Here is an 18,484-nt window from a genome sequence, read left to right as displayed (position 1 = left end):
GTTAAAGTTTGAGTGATATTTACAGTGTAAAAAATATATTGTTGGTTTGATTTTGAATTCATTAAAATAATAAAATGTGAGTTAATACACTCTAAAAAATGCTGGGTTGTTTTAACCCAATTTTGGGTCAAATATGGACAAACCCAAAGGTTAGGTTAAAAATGTAACCCAATGGCTGGGTTTGTCCATATTTGACCCAAAATTGGGTTGAAACAACCCAGCATTTTTTAGTGTACAGTGAAGGAGATTGGTTTAATCAACAGAAACTCAAAATATTATGTTATCTGAACTACATTAATTATATAAGTTGATTTGACAACAGAAAAAAAGTTGTGATAAATCATGAAAATATTTTTTTACAGTGTTAGTTGAAGGTAATTTTGCAATACCGTAATGCATTTTACTCAAAACAATATAACACTGAATTAAGCCATGCTTTTAAAGTGTTTGCTTTACTAAAGTAAATAATACAGTATAAATATTGTGTAGACAACTTATCTGCATAATAGTGTGACACGCAGAGATCTCAATACTTGGTACACAGTTCGATTCAATTCACATGTATTATTTGTAAATCGCTTTTCACAATAGGCTACATATTGTTTCAAAGCAGCTTTAAAAAATGCATACGAACAATAAACAATTCACGGTAATGTTCATCAGATCATTTTTGAGATCATTAATGTGTGATTTTGAGTGGAAAATGAACTCCAAATGTCACAAAACAGCGAGTTCCTAAACCTAACAACAAAAAAGCAATGATAAAACAGTGTAAATACAGCTGGAAAACTGCAACCTTATTAATTATTATACACTGTTGATGGCTTAAAAAAGATCTTTTGCAAACATCATGGCACTGGGTTTTCCTCTCGATCGGTGCATATTAGTTCATCTGATGATAAAATGAGGCGGAGTGTGTGTGTGTGTCCGGTTACACCCCGGGGTTAAACATCTCTGCACACGAGCTTTGAGAAAACACTCGACGGTTAAGCAAAGCCTACATTACGCGAGCACTTGCGTGTCACTGTCAGTGTGTGAAGCGGCAGGGTCAGGGGAGAGGGCAAAGCTCGTAAACGGCCCTGAGAGCGCACACATAATGGGATCCCTGATGCGGAACGGCCGCTGAAAAGCTTGCTTATGTAAATAAGAGCGCGATGTTGAAATCCATTATCAGGCTCATTTGCATAATGGGGTGTGCAGGACTCGCCCCGCCCCCAGCCGCGCGCCCGTATCCGCCCGGAGACGTCGGTGTGATCCGCGCGCGAGGCTTCGGACCCGCGGATCTCCATATCAGCCCTAACAGCCGACACCGTATTAGCCAATCATCTTTGATAGATGAAGCATGGAAATTAGTGGCGGACTTAAAGTGATAACCACAAGCAGAGCTAACATCCCATTATGGCAGACTTAATTGATGAGCTCATTAGGATCATTATTAGAGAAATTGATTTCAAATAGGCACTTAAATCCTGCCTGCTAAAAAGGTGGAGGAGAGAACGCTCCACAATGCTCTCTGAATCCCGAAAATACATAATGGAGCAAATAATTTAATCGGCTTTCTTTAATTAATAATTTGAGATGGCGTAATATGATCGCGTAAGCCGTTAAAACATTTATGTATGGGATCAACATTAATGACCGCTCATTGTGCGTGCGCCGGTAATTTATTAATTAACCGTAATCCTAGGCGTTCAATTACTCGTGTGCGATGGGTAATTTACAGATTTCTCCTCACGGAAATGTTCACATCTATTTTTAGAAAGCGTGTTTTGGAGATTGTTCGCCTCCCGCCTGTGGTGCAGGGTTTGCTCGGCTCAGGGTTCCTGATGTCATGCAGGTTCGTTGAAGGTAATTGAAGTTTTATTACACAGTTAAAGAGTGGACACTGTCCATAAACTGTTACTGACGCAATTACACTGGCCTTTAGATCTTCTTTATTGTCTCAGTGGCCTGCATTTGTGATTTGGTTTGTCATTCAAATCTGGGGGTCCAACATCAGTGTTTATTTAAATATGTTTTTTTGTTTTTTTTTAAACACTACACTGTTATATTTTCGGTCTATCGGTTGACTTGAAAGTGAGGTCCAAACGCTGTGAAGGTCAAACACATGCACTTTGTTAGGGGTTTTCAGGCTCTCGATGGGCTTTAAACAAGCACACATGAAGAAAATACCAGAAGGCTGTGAATAATTTCCACAGTAAAAGGCAGCCGGTCACTGAGATGCATCAAGAATCATTTTTTTGGTGGTAACTGGCAATGTAGATATGTAAATAGGGCTAATGCTATTTTTTTTGTTACTAACAAGGAACACCTGTGAGTAATCAAACAATGAACCAATCAGAGCTAAACACATGAGATCACATGACGGGAGAGGGAATCACATGACTATGAGAAACTACAAAATAAAAACATTAGTTTTCATTTTAGTGACAATTTGCGTAATTTTGTAGTTTTGCCCTTTTTTTATTATAAATGTCTATATTTTTATTAAGTTTTATTTTATTTCTAGTTATTTTTGTGCATCAAGTTAAACTGAATGAAAATGAGACATGTTGCATTGGCAAACATGATTTTATTTTTATTTTTCAAGTAACAAACGTTTTTTTAGTTAACTATAATAACCCAGCTTTGAGGTACAAGTAATTATGGACAAAAAGTTTAAAGTCTCCTGTAGTCAATAAGTGTATCCCTTAAAACTCACCTTTGATCACCAAAATTTCACATTTAAAAAAACAATCCTTGAAAAAAAAATGTTTTCATGCCTTTGGCTTGAATGTAACTCGACACCCTTGCCTCATATAGTATACACGGCTCTATGAATATGCAAATGAGCCCCGCCTCCCCTCACTCACTCAGAGATCCACTGGGTGACGATCACACGTTGATCTGATTGGTTACAAGGTAGTGTGTGACGTCAGAAACACCAGCGCTTTCAAACCGTGTGTTTGAGACTGTCTTTGGTTCACTGCAGTTTTAAGCAGAAAATACTCAGCAATGCTGTCGACTTATGAACTTACACATGGTGTGTGTTAAAGCAGATTAATAACACCACATAGACACATAAACAACATTAAAAACTGGATTTCCCCCAGGGGGGGGGGGGGGGGGGGGGGGGGCTTTAACTAGTGCTTTATCTGTGTATTGTGTGCTTCACTACAGTTGACTCGATGGCATTAAACACCCTCTTGTGTCCAATGCAACGTCTCTAATTTATGCGTGCCGTTATAAATCAGTGCCATCTCAAAACCACCCATATGGTGTTCATCCCTGAAAGAGTGTTTGGCTGATAGCGCTTGATCCCTCGACACATTCGCCGGGATGTTCAATGGGAATTTTGAGTTTTCCTTAACTGGCACTTGCCTCTGAAAATGAAGCACAATACACACTCCTCCATTGAGAGCAATAACACGGACTGTTTGCCTCTAGTGGGACATTATCAAGGCTCCAGGATTCAGAGACGCTGTTCTCTAAGCCACACCAAGTCCATCCTCGACTGTCCGCTCACTTGATTCAACACGGGTAAATTGGTTCCCGGGCGCATTGATATTTCAGCTCTCCATATTGTGCTGCGAGTGAGGATTACACGTTTAGAGGGAGCGGATCGTTCGCTGGTATAAAGGTGGTCTTACCCTTATCAGCGGCGCAAAGACTCTCATGCATTCACAACGCTAAAATCCCCTTTAATTGAATTTCTTTTTAGACACACGAGCTTAGAGTTTTTTGGCATTCAATTTTCCCTCGTCTTTCGGGACGCTTAAACTCTCCCCGTCATAAAAGCCCGTGTCAAAAAAGGAACTTGCAAATACTTTATGTATCAAACTGCCATTTTTTTTTAACACCGTCTACCTTCCGTGCCAGTTATTATATCATTGCAATGAATACTTTCTTGAGAAGGGGTTATCAGCTTAAAAAAAAAAAATACACTTCTTTCAAGGACTGATTTAGTGCGTTTAGAAAACTCTCGGAGGAGATGTTAGCATGCCGACAGGCCACACATCAGGAGCGCGCGCTGTAAGCGATGCTATCTCTGCGCTCTGATGTATTTAATGCGTCGGCGCGTGGACAAGCGCGAGCTGAATGTATGGCTCGTACAGATGTAGAGCGGGTCACAACACGCTGCAGATTGTGTCAGCCAAAGCTGTTTATTAAGCCAGACCACACCATTCATAATCTGTATCTCTCCCTCACATGCTACGGGGGAGGAATATCATATTTTTCGGCCTATAAAATGATAATGATAAAGAATGAGCAGAAGTGGTGTTCTGGTCACTGGCCTTACATGTGGAGTAGAAACACATCGGCACTCGAGCATCAGGCTGGGATTGCTCATGCCATAAAGGGTCAGAACAAAACAATCATTTATGCATCACGTCTCTTAAAGGGATAGTTCAGACAAAAACATGTAAACTCTGTCAGTAATTACTCTCCCTCGTGTTGTTCAACCCCGTCAGACTTTCCTTCATCTTCGGGACACACATGAAGATATTAATGATTAAATCTGAGAGCGGTCTCACTCCTCCATAGGCTTCAGGTAACCGATATCTGCCGGCCCAGAAAGTTAGTAAAGACAATGTTTAAAATAGTCCGAGTGACGACAACGGCTCAACCTTAAGTTTATCAAGTGACGAGAATACTTTTTGTGGGCAAAAAAAAATAACGACTTTATTCAACTGTTGATTTTCTTCTGTGTGGGCCTCGAGTGAGTTCTCTTGTAACACCGTGTCCTAACTACAGACGGCACGCGATAAAATGCGTCTTTTACGTTTCTGTCAGGACCACTATCGTCATACACGAGTAATTACTGACAGAGTTTACATTTTTGCGTGAACTAACGCTTTAAAGCTGCACTGCGTGGTTTCTGAGCCCCTAGTGGTTCCAGGTGGAACTGATTAAATATAATGATTGTTTTCAAACGTGTTTTTTCGTGTTGGCCTGTTGCACTGAAGCTGAAACCAAACAAACGGGTTTCGATCACATTCAGAGGGTAACATGTTCTGTTAATCCGGGTTTGATCCAGAGATGTTTTTGTTAACCTGAAAATATGTCATTATTCACTTTTCTGCTTGAGATTCAGATATTGTTATGAAAAATATCACTAATCGAAAAACATTTAGAAGGCACAAAAAAAGATAGAAAATATGTTTTATTAATGTTTTAATTAATAATTTATATAGTTTCATGTAAGTTTAGCAGTTTTTAAAGATTTAAAAATTTTAAATATTGCATGTATATATTTATGTAATTTACATAATTTATGTCATTTACATCATTTAAATTTTAAATATTGCATGTATATATTTATGTAATTTAAATGATGCATATTTAACTGAAATGAATTGAATTTCAATATATGTAATTTACCTTAAAAGTTTAAGATTAATTTTCAAGATATAATTGCTTATGTGTAATGCTTTAAGGCTATAATATAATTCTGTAACACTTTATAATGTTTCATTAGATAACATGAACTAAGAATGAACAATATTTTAACATTAACTAAGATTAATAAATAACGTAATGTCAACATTTACTAATACATTATTAAAATCAAAATTTGTAAATATACATGAACAAACAATGAACAGCAATATTTTATTAACTAACATTAACAAAGATTAAAGGGATAGTTAACTTTGAAATTAAATGTTGGTATGTTTTATCTTACCTGAAGGGCATCAAGATGTCGGTGTCTTTGTCCCCGCAGTAGTTTCAATTTTGATATTTTTAGGTCAAACCGTTCTTGTCTGTCAGTCATATAATGCAGGTCTATAGGCACTGTCTCCACAAGCATGCAGAGAAAAGTCCAAATTAAGAAATTCCCCATCGTAAGTACACATTGATGGCCTAAGACACGAAACAAGCGGTTTGTGTGATAAAACGAACAGTATTTATATAGTTTTTATCTCTTTTACACAACCACGTCCAAATGATCTGTTTACTTCTGCGTAAGCGCCGTAGAGCGCCGGAAGTGATCTCTCTCTCTCTCGCTCGTGTACGTCACTCATTGTTTACACCAGAACCTATGCACAGAACAGAGATTGTAGGACGGCTAATAGAAATGGTAGTTTGCACTTATCCGGGATGTTTACACCGATGTAAAAAAATACATTTACTTAAGCTCGCGCGAACTCATCCGGGAGAGAGATCACTTCCGGCGCTTTACGGCGCTTACGCAGACTAAGTAAACAGATCATTTGGACGTGGTTGTGTAAAAGAGATAAAAACTATATAAATACTGTTGGTTTTATCACACAAACCGCTTGTTTCGTGTCTTGGGCCATCAATGTGCACTTACGATGGGGAATTGTGCAATCTGGACTTTTCTCTGCATGCTTTTGGAGACAGTGCCTATAGACCTGCATTATATGACTGACAGACGAGAACGGTTTGACCTAAAAATATCAAAACTGAAACTACTGCGGAGACAAAGACACCTACATCTTGATGAACTTCAGGTAAGATAAAACACCAACATTTAATTTCAAAGTGAACTATCCCTTTAATAAATACTGAAACAAATGTACTGCTTATTATTTCATGTTAGTTACCGGTAATACATTAACTAATGTTAACAAATGTAAAAAATAAATATAATAATCCTTAGAAGAACAATAGGGCTCTGCGCCCTTTCAGGGCTTGGGCCTTAATGAATAATTACAGTTTTGTTTCTAACATGCATTTTAATGTGGAGCAGGAAGTAAAGGGGGGCGTGGCTTGCATTTTAATGTGGAGCAGGAAGTAAAGGGGGCGTGGCTTTATTGTATCACATGCTTTGCTCACAGCTGATTGGTCCAGCTTTAGTTTGATCTGTTACCCAGAAGAAAACGAGATTAGCCGTGGAAAACAGATCCATCTTCTTGAATGCGTGCCACACTTTTTAAGATGTCAAATATGTAACTTATAAGTCTGCATATTAGAGGGAAAAAAACAACAACATCACCTTTAATTTCATGTCTCGTGTGTGTTTTTAAAATGGAGATTCAATGTGATCAAATGCAAAGTATGTAACAAAAGCTGAAACACGTTTGCGTCCCTCGATAAGTTAGTGTGTGGTTGTGTTGACGCGTTCTGAAAGTATTTGTCTTGCTGAGTGACTGGCTCTTTAATGAAACCCTTGACTGCTTTAGTGTGCAGTGTGATTTAAGCGCTGTATATGAGGCTATGATTCAAAAACTTGGATCTGCATCAGCACTGCGTGTTATCTGGGGCTCTTCATGCACAGTTGCCCAAATGACACTTTAATGGCCCACTGTAAGGGCTACTTATTTTGTATCTGTATCCAGTGGCTAATGATGATAAGGTGGGGGATTGTGGGAAGGTTTGTGGGCAGGCAGACGCTATGTCTTCAATGGTCCCTGGGTTTACAATTTCATGTTAAAGGTTTTCTCATTTTACCTCATTACGCACATTTGCCGTAGTGCTTTTGCATAACTGTGCACGCTCCATCTCCTGAAGGACAGCGAGGGTCAGCGGGTGCGCGCTAGATCTCGGAAACCTCACACACACACACACACACACACAACCATATATAATCACAATCTTAGTTTAGTTGGTGAAGAAATTCATGCATAATCTGCTAAACTTCAAGCACAAGCCTTTAAATCCAGGTATTTTTAAAGAAACATACATTTAGTCATGTTTGCTCAAACTTTTCACTGGAATATTGTAATTTACATTAATTCATAAGGTCGATGTCTGTAATCGTTTTTTGTTGACCTTTCTTTTATTTTGGAATTAAATGTTTTACTCATCCCAAAATAAAAATGAGGGAAAAATTACAGTTTATTGTGCTTAAAGAAAATTAATCTTTTTCGCTTTATTTGCAATTTTAGTGTTTTGCGGGATTTATATTTTCATGACAACCAAGTACATTTTACTCCCAGTTTTGTATTACTGTGGGGGAAAATATATAATTTTCATTACTTCAATGCATTAAATCAATAAATAGTAAAGTATTAGGTTTGGTAGTATTTGTCTGTCTGTCTTTAATACGTCTTTGTAGTTTTTTGAGTTTTTCTGAAGGTCTCGGTCTCAGACTGACAGTCAAAACCACCACTGAAATGAATGGAGGATTGTGTGATGTTGCCAAAGATGAATACAAATGCCCACAAAATTCAAGATATGGCTGCATAATAGTACACATACAAACGTTCAATAAACAACGTTGTTTTTAAAACATTAATCTGGACGGTATTTATGCAACTGTATGGAAGCTTGTTTCTGCCTCAGAATAAAACATGGTTTTATTCAATTATCTCAATTATGACTTTATATCACACAATTATGACTATATCACACAATTATGACTTTATATCACACAATTATGACTTTATATCACACAATTATGACATATCACACAATTATGACTATATCACACAATTATGACTTTATATCACACAATTCTGACTTTATATCACACAATTATGACTATATCACACAATTATGACTTTATATCACACAATTATGACTTTATATCTCAATTATGACTTTATATCACACAATTATGACTTTATATCACACAATTATGACTTTATATCTCAATTCTGACTTTATATCAAACAATTCTGACTTTATATCTCACAATTCTGACTTTATATCTCAATTCTGACTTTATATCTCAATTCTGACTTTATATCACACAATTCTGACTTTATATCTCAATTCTGACTTTATATCACACAATTCTGACTTTATATCACGCAATTCTGACTTTATATCTCAATTCTGACTTTATATCACACAATTCTGACTTTATATCTCTCAATTCTGACTTTATATCACACAATTCTGACTTTATATCACGCAATTCTGACTTTATATCTCAATTCTGACTTTATATCACACAATTCTGACTTTATATCTCTCAATTCTGACTTTATATCTCAATTCTGACTTTATATCTCTCAATTCTGACTTTATATCTCACAATTCTGACTTTATATCTCAATTCTGACTTTATATCTCAATTCTGACTTTATATCACACAATTCTGACTTTATATCTCAATTCTGACTTTATATCTCAATTCTGACTTTATATCACACAATTCTGACTTTATATCTCAATTCTGACTTTATATCTCAATTCTGACTTTATATCTCAATTCTGACTTTATATCTCACAATTATGACTTTATATCTCAATTCTGACTTTATATCTCACAATTATGACTTTATATCTCACAATTCTGACTTTATATCAAACAATTCTGACTTTATATCTCAATTCTGACTTTATATCTCGCAATTCTGACTTTATATCTCGCAATTCTGACTTTATATCAAACAATTCTGACTTTATATCTCGCAATTCTGACTTTATATCTCGCAATTCTGACTTTATATCTCTCAATTCTGACTTTATATCAAACAATTCTGACTTTATATCTCACAATTCTGACTTTATATCTCAATTATGACTTTATATCAAACAATTCTGACTTTATATCTCACAATTCTGACTTTATATCTCGCAATTCTGACTTTATATCTCGCAATTCTGACTTTATATCTCAATTCTGACTTTATATCTCAATTATGACTTTATATCAAACAATTCTGACTTTATATCTCGCAATTCTGACTTTATATCTCGCAATTCTGACTTTATATCTCAATTCTGACTTTATATCTCGCAATTCTGACTTTATATCTCGCAATTCTGACTTTATATCTCACAATTCTGACTTTATATCTCAATTCTGACTTTATATCTCAATTCTGACTTTATATCTCTCAATTCTGACTTTATATCTCGCAATTCTGACTTTATATCTCGCAATTCTGACTTTATATCTCACAATTCTGACTTTATATCTCAATTCTGACTTTATATCTCAATTCTGACTTTATATCTCTCAATTCTGACTTTATATCTCAATTCTGACTTTATATCTCACAATTCTGACTTTATATCTCAATTCTGACTTTATATCTCGCAATTCTGACTTTATATCTCAATTCTGACTTTATATCTCTCAATTCTGACTTTATATCTCGCAATTCTGACTTTATATCTCGCAATTCTGACTTTATATCTCACAATTCTGACTTTATATCTCAATTCTGACTTTATATCTCAATTCTGACTTTATATCTCACAATTCTGACTTTATATCTCACAATTCTGACTTTATATCTCGCAATTCTGACTTTATATCTCACAATTCTGACTTTATATCTCAATTCTGACTTTATATCTCAAATCTGACTTTATATCTCTCAATTCTGACTTTATATCTCGCAATTCTGACTTTATATCTCACAATTCTGACTTTATATCTCAATTCTGACTTTATATCTCAATTCTGACTTTATATCTCAATTCTGACTTTATATCTCAATTCTGACTTTATATCTCAATTCTGACTTTATATAATTCTGACTTTATATCTCAATTCTGACTTTATATCTCACAATTCTGACTTTATATCTCTCAATTCTGACTTTATATCACACAATTCTGACTTTATATCACACAATTCTGACTTTATATCACACAATTCTGACTTTATATCTCAATTCTGACTTTATATCTCACAATTCTGACTTTATATCACACAATTCTGACTTTATATCACACAATTCTGACTTTATATCACACAATTATGACTATATCACACAATTATGACTTTATATCACACAATTATGACTATATCACACAATTATGACTTTATATATCAATTCTGACTTTATATCACGCAATTCTGACTTTATATCTCAATTCTGACTTTATATCACACAATTCTGACTTTATATCACACAATTATGACTATATCACACAATTATGACTTTATATCTCAATTCTGACTTTATATCACGCAATTATGACTTTATATCTCAATTCTGACTTTATATCACGCAATTCTGACTTTATATCTCACAATTCTGACTTTATATCACACAATTCTGACTTTATATCACACAATTCTGACTTTATATCTCTCAATTCTGACTTTATATCTCAATTCTGACTTTATAACACACAATTATGACTTTATATCACACAATTATGACTTTATATCACGCAATTCTGACTTTATATCACGCAATTCTGACTTTATATCTCAATTCTGACTTTATATCACACAATTCTGACTTTATATCACACAATTCTAACTTTATATCTCAATTATGACTTTATATCTCAATTCTGACTTTATATCACGCAATTCTGACTTTATATCTCACAATTCTGACTTTATATCACACAATTCTGACTTTATATCACACAATTCTGACTTTATATCTCTCAATTCTGACTTTATATCTCAATTCTGACTTTATAACACACAATTATGACTTTATATCACACAATTATGACTTTATATCACGCAATTCTGACTTTATATCACGCAATTCTGACTTTATATCTCAATTCTGACTTTATATCACACAATTCTGACTTTATATCTCTCAATTCTGATTTATATCTCAATTCTGACTTTATATCTCACAATTCTGACTTTATATCTCAATTATGACTTTATATCTCACAATTCTGACTTTATATCTCGCAATTCTGACTTTATATCTCACAATTCTGACTTTATATCTCAATTCTGACTTTATATCTCAATTCTGACTTTATATCTCTCAATTCTGACTTTATATCTCGCAATTCTGACTTTATATCACACAATTCTGACTTTATATCACACAATTATGACTATATCACACAATTATGACTTTATATCACACAATTATGACTATATCACACAATTATGACTTTATATCACACAATTATGACTTTATATCACACAATTATGACTATATCACACAATTATGACTTTATATCTCAATTCTGACTTTATATCACGCAATTCTGACTTTATATCTCAATTCTGACTTTATATCACACAATTCTGACTTTATATCACGCAATTCTGACTTTATATCTCAATTCTGACTTTATATCTCACAATTCTGACTTTATATCACACAATTCTGACTTTATATCTCTCAATTCTGACTTTATATCTCAATTATGACTTTATAACACACAATTATGACTTTATATCACACAATTATGACTTTATATCACGCAATTCTGACTTTATATCACGCAATTCTGACTTTATATCTCAATTCTGACTTTATATCACACAATTCTGACTTTATATCACACAATTCTGACTTTATATCTCAATTCTGATTTATATCTCAATTCTGACTTTATATCACACAATTCTGACTTTATATCTCAATTCTGACTTTATATCTCACAATTCTGACTTTATATCTCAATTATGACTTTATATCTCACAATTCTGACTTTATATCTCGCAATTCTGACTTTATATCTCACAATTCTGACTTTATATCTCAATTCTGACTTTATATCTCAATTCTGACTTTATATCTCTCAATTCTGACTTTATATCTCGCAATTCTGACTTTATATCTCACAATTCTGACTTTATATCTCAATTCTGACTTTATATCTCAATTCTGACTTTATATCTCAATTCTGACTTTATATCACACAATTCTGACTTTATATCTCACAATTCTGACTTTATATCTCACAATTCTGACTTTATATCAGACAATTCTGACTTTATATCACACAATTCTGACTTTATATCACACAATTCTGACTTTATATCACACAATTATGACTTTATATCACACAATTATGACTTTATATCACACAATTATGACTATATCACACAATTATGACTTTATATCACACAATTATGACTTTATATCACACAATTATGACTTTATATCACACAATTATGACTTTATATCACACAATTATGACTTTATATCTCAATTCTGACTTTATATCACACAATTCTGACTTTATATCACGCAATTCTGACTTTATATCACGCAATTCTGACTTTATATCTCAATTCTGACTTTATATCTCACAATTCTGACTTTATATCACACAATTCTGACTTTATATCTCAATTCTGACTTTATATCACACAATTCTGACTTTATATCTCTCAATTCTGACTTTATATCTCAATTCTGACTTTATATCACACAATTCTGACTTTATATCTCTCAATTCTGACTTTATATCTCAATTCTGACTTTATATCACACAATTCTGACTTTATATCTCAATTCTGACTTTATATCTCACAATTCTGACTTTATATCACACAATTCTGACTTTATATCAAACAATTCTGACTTTATATCTCAATTCTGACTTTATATCTCAATTCTGACTTTATATCTCTCAATTCTGACTTTATATCACACAATTCTGACTTTATATCAAACAATTCTGACTTTATATCACACAATTCTGACTTTATATCACACAATTCTGACTTTATATCTCACAATTCTGACTTTATATCTCAATTCTGACTTTATATCTCAATTCTGACTTTATATCTCAATTCTGACTTTATATCTCAATTCTGACTTTATATCACACAATTATGACTTTATATCTCACAATTATGACTTTATATCACACAATTATGACTATATCACACAATTATGACTTTATATCTCACAATTATGACTTTATATCACACAATTATGACTTTATATCACACAATTATGACTTTATATCACACAATTATGACTATATCACACAATTGTGACTTTATATCTCAATTCTGACTTTATATCTCTCAATTCTGACTTTATATCTCACAATTCTGACTTTATATCTATCTCAATTCTGACTTTATATCTCAATTCTGACTTTATATCTCAATTCTGACTTTATATCTCAATTCTGACTTTATATCAAACAATTCTGACTTTATATCTCGCAATTCTGACTTTATATCTCACAATTCTGACTTTATATCTCAATTCTGACTTTATATCTCAATTCTGACTTTATATCAAACAATTCTGACTTTATATCTCACAATTCTGACTTTATATCTCAATTCTGACTTTATATCAAACAATTCTGACTTTATATCTCACAATTCTGACTTTATATCTCAATTCTGACTTTATATCTCACAATTCTGACTTTATATCTCAATTCTGACTTTGATTATTAACAGCTCTATACTGTCTTATTATTCTAACTGTATTTATTGATTAAATATAAGACATTTCTCAGGCAGAGATGCAGATCTAGATTTGAGGAGGGATCAGGTGGTCTTGACTAAAACTACATCTTTGTATAAAATTCATAAGAACAACCATTGAGAATGATGATAATTTAAAATGCTTTGTCATTTATAGTGATATTTTCTTTTCTTTTTAATTTATGTTGAGACAGGTTTTCTTGGTAACACTTTACAATAAGGTTCACTAGTTAACATTATAGTTATTAACTAACATGAACTAACATTGAGCAATACATTTGTTACAATATGTATTCAAATTTGTTCATGTTAGTCAATAAAAATGCAGCTGTTCATTGTTTGTTCATGTTAGTTCACAGCGCATTAACTAATGTTAACCAACACAACCTTTGATTTTAATAACATGTTAGTAAATGTTGTAAATAATATGAACTAAGATGAATAAATACTGAAGAAGTATTGTTCATTCTTAGTTCATGTTAAGGTAACTAAACGAATGAACCGCATTGTAAAGTGTGAGCCACACATGTTGTTTAGTGAAGGGTTTTAAGGTGCTGTGTGTTTCGCATGTTCTCATACGTGTGGCACATGCCTTCGAGTGAAGGACGAGAGCGTCTTTAGCGCAATCTTGCATGCTTCCCCGGATCCCATGCGCCGAGCTCTCCGTGACATTCCCAGCAGCCGATCTCGGGTCACTGCCCGGATGAACTGACCACATGCGGCACACACGGAGGCCAAGTGGCCATTTCATCAGAGCTTAATGCAGTCGCTCACCTCGGGAGAGTCAAGCCTGCAAAGGCTATGAATTATTACAATCCCAGTCAATCTTGGCATGCTGGCAGAGGGCCCTGGAGTGTGAAGGCTTTTGTCTGCGGTGTAAGTTACCATGGAAGATGAAATAGTTACAGCGCCACCGTGTCCTGGCCCGGCGCTCTCTTATCGGCCTCCGCGTGTATCTTCCATCTTTAGAGAATGTTTTCTCTTTTTACTCACTATCAATGCTGTATAAATGGAAAAAAGGAATCTCATTTCTCTTACTTTGGCAAGGCTTTTCTCAGCATTATCGAGGAGGTGGCAGTGAGCCATACACACAACAGGAGCGGCGCTGGAGATCTGTCAGAGGCGCTGGAGGAACGTCAGAACGGCTGGCTTTAGGTACACACACGCACAGGTTTGCATGAAGAACACACACTTCAGAACTCCTTAAAGTCTATTCTCTAAATACATGTTTCAAAAAAATGTTTTGCGATAATCCATTACACATTTCGATGCAACCTTAAATGTCTGTGTTTTAAATCGGATGTGTCTTTATTCAGGCACCTATACGGCTACCTATAACCCCCATTTTGGCAAGTGGGCCTAAATGGCATACCGGTACCCAAAATAAAAATGTTACTTCTCATAAGTCATTCTGGAGACACATAACCAACATCAATTTCGAACAACACTTGAGTTTACAGTTCAAGACTCAGAATTACTCCAGACTTTTTTTAAAGCGGTGGTGTAATGCCCTCTTCACAAGATGTAGAATAAATCTCTGATGTCCCCAGAGTGTGTGTGTGAAGTTTTATCTCAAAATACCCCACAGATATTGTTATATATCATGTTAAAGTTGTCACCTTTTGAAGGTGAGCAAAAACGCACTGTTTTGGTGTCTGTCCCTATAAATGCAAATGAGCTGCTGCTCCCGGCACAGGGGGCGGAGCTTCAACAGCTACATAACACAATTTAAAAGATTCATATTACACCTTTACTCAAAACTCACTTTAAACCACCATCGAGTGTTTGTATTAACTTCAGATCGCGATCTAATAAGCAGCAATATTGCGCAACTCCCTAAAAAGTAACTAATTGCGTTAAGTTACTTTTTATGGGAAGTAATATGTTTTTCTCACCTGGGCTGGGCTTGCTTGCTTGCTTGTTTTTTTTGTTTTGTTTTTTTCTTCAATATAAGCTTGTTGACAGATTGACTACTGTACCTTTACTTTAATGTTTTAATACCTTTACGTTTTAACTATGGTTTTAGGCATTTTATGGTTTGAACGCAACAATGCACAGAACTGAGTTTGTGTTTCCTTCATATGTGTGCGTCAGCAAACTCCTGACTCTATCCTGGCTATAGTCCGGTCAGTGCGGCAGTTTGGTGTGACCGACTTGAACATGAGTGATCTGAGTCGGAAACTTTTTCGCCCTCACGCTCAAAATCACCCGAAACCCTAAAATTATGCTTCTTTTTTTTTTTTACCAGAAAGCTTATTTCATTTAATTTTGATAAGATTTCTTAATTTACTTTTTATTTTTTTATTTTTTTTATAACTAGATTGTATCAATAAATCTATCAATCAAATTAATAATTTTATAATTAATAAATAAATAATTTAAGCACATTCCTCACATTATTTTACTTAAATTCAAAATAACTCACAAGCATGCATAACCCTTTTAATTCTTTTAATCCCTTTTAATGACCCGAGGGAAGGATGAGGAGCATGTGTGTTAATGCACAACTGTGTCAGAATGATAACACTTTATTTTACGGTGTCCGTGATACAGAGTAATTACTTAATGAATTACTTAGTAGTAGACGTTGTAATAACATGTAACAAAATGTAATTAACATGCAAGTAAGTTATGGAACAGCTGTACTTACAGATTGTAATTATGCACATGTAATGGGCAGATACTGTGGTTTCAGGTATGCACTATGTTTCAGGAATGGCACAAAGGTGTGTGACTGGTTAAGTCTCTGTCTTTAGTTCAGTGTGTTAAATAATGTGCTTTTTTTGCCATTTGTTGTGTATAATCTTTGGATGATGTTGTGTTGTAAATAAATCCAAACAATCAAAAAGCCATTATTTTTAAAATCTCCTCATTCTTTGCACAAGGTTCCTCATAATGATAGTGCCTGCGAGCTCCTAATAGGGCCATTATGGGAGGGCCTTTGTCTTTGTCAGGTGTGAAACACTCAATATTCATGGTGGTTAACGCCTCCTCGCATAAAGCTTTCTTACACAAGACATGTCTTACAAATTTTAAATCAATATATTGTCTGATCTGAATGAGTAGTCAAGGTGATTTTCACATAGTTTTGGAGCAAATATTCTATCTAGGCTACGTGATACAATTTTCAAAAGTCTTGTGAAGAAATAATCAGTTTGGGTTTCATGACCTTGTTTCAGTGACTTAAGTACAATCTTGGACAGTCCTGGACAGTGAGTGAGCTTGCACATTAAGATAAAATCAGATTTCTCCAGTCATTGTTAAAAAACAAGCTAACAAAACATGGCAAACTAGCGGCCAGAGGGATCGTTCTGCCTCCACCTAAGCTCCGCCCACAAAAAACGTCACCATGTTTACTAACTGAGAAGGGGTCTATAGATACGCACTTTCATGAGATCGGGCTGATTTATATTACATACGTGTAATGCTACAGAACGTACAAGATGACATGTGTGACTGCAGGCTTTTCCTGACCTTAGTAGCCTAACGTATTTAAGTTCTTGTTGTTACATTGTGTAGTTATAGGTACTTTCTTATATAATTACACTGTACACGTCTGTAACACGCATGTAGCCGACTCGGCTTGTTATATGTGTAACAGTATCTGCCTATTACGTGCATAATCACAATCTGTAATTTACTTACATGTTATTACAACATCCACTACTAAGTAATTCATTAAGTAATTACTCTGTATCACGGACACCGTAAAATAAAGTGTTACCACTCATTTTGGTTCACTCTTTCATATATTTCAACAAATTTAACACATAACTATAAATCCAAAATGTAAAATGCAATCCACTCCACTTTCCTGCAATGGTGAAAACCTCCAGCTTTAAAGTTCCCAATGCAGTGGAATCCGCACTTGCGTTCCCGGTCTCCGCTCTTGCGTTCCCGGTCTCCGCTCTTGCGTTCCCGGTCTCCGCTCTTGCATACGTATGAATGGAAAGTGTGACTTTCAGAGACATTATTCTCTGTGCATCGGATTCTCATCAGCTACACCAGCCTGTCCCATCATGTCCGAGTGCAACTGCTAATACACGCATATCAATTCAGTGCACATTGTATGTGTGTAAGAACATACACCGCACCGCATTCTTACACACACAAACACACATAGATAATTTCTGTTTTTTTCATCTTCGCACTGATATTCCTCATGTAGGATAATCTCAAATTGGATCTGCACTGTGAATTTTTTTTAATTATCTGTGAAGCCTGGTCCTTTTGAGCAAAATAATTCTGGAGTTATGAGGCAGAAATCATGACCCTCATATCTGCTGCGGTTCTATATCTCGGTGTGGTTTTAACGTTATCTCTCGCTGTAAGTGCTCGACGCTTCCTGATCTTCAGCCGGAGTGTAAAGAAAGTTTGCTATTAATCTGCTGTCCGCAGCACTGTTTGCCTGCGCTCGCCACATTCACAGAGGAACTGAAGACACGTGATGATCAAGAAAAG

The 18,484-nt window shown here is 34.8% G+C and overlaps 1 protein-coding gene and 1 long non-coding RNA gene across 3 annotated transcripts in view; one reads left to right on the top strand and one right to left on the bottom strand.

Annotated features, from left to right (window-relative positions):
- Positions 1–15,824, top strand: part of LOC307007833 — a 69,805-nt gene extending 53,981 nt beyond the window's left edge. For both annotated transcript variants that reach the window (XR_013799691.1, XR_013799692.1), the window contains one exon: positions 15,071–15,824. This is a non-coding gene — a long non-coding RNA (uncharacterized lncRNA). The remainder of the gene's footprint in view (positions 1–15,070) is intronic.
- LOC307007800 (zinc-binding protein A33-like) overlaps positions 1–18,484 on the bottom strand; it is a 365,074-nt gene that overhangs the window by 121,452 nt on the left and 225,138 nt on the right. The gene's annotated exons all lie outside the window — the stretch shown is intronic.

Source organism: Phoxinus phoxinus (genome assembly GCF_949152265.1).
Source record: "Phoxinus phoxinus genome assembly, chromosome: 12".
NCBI lineage: Eukaryota > Metazoa > Chordata > Actinopteri > Cypriniformes > Leuciscidae > Phoxinus > Phoxinus phoxinus.
This window is presented reverse-complemented; position numbering and strand designations above follow the sequence as displayed.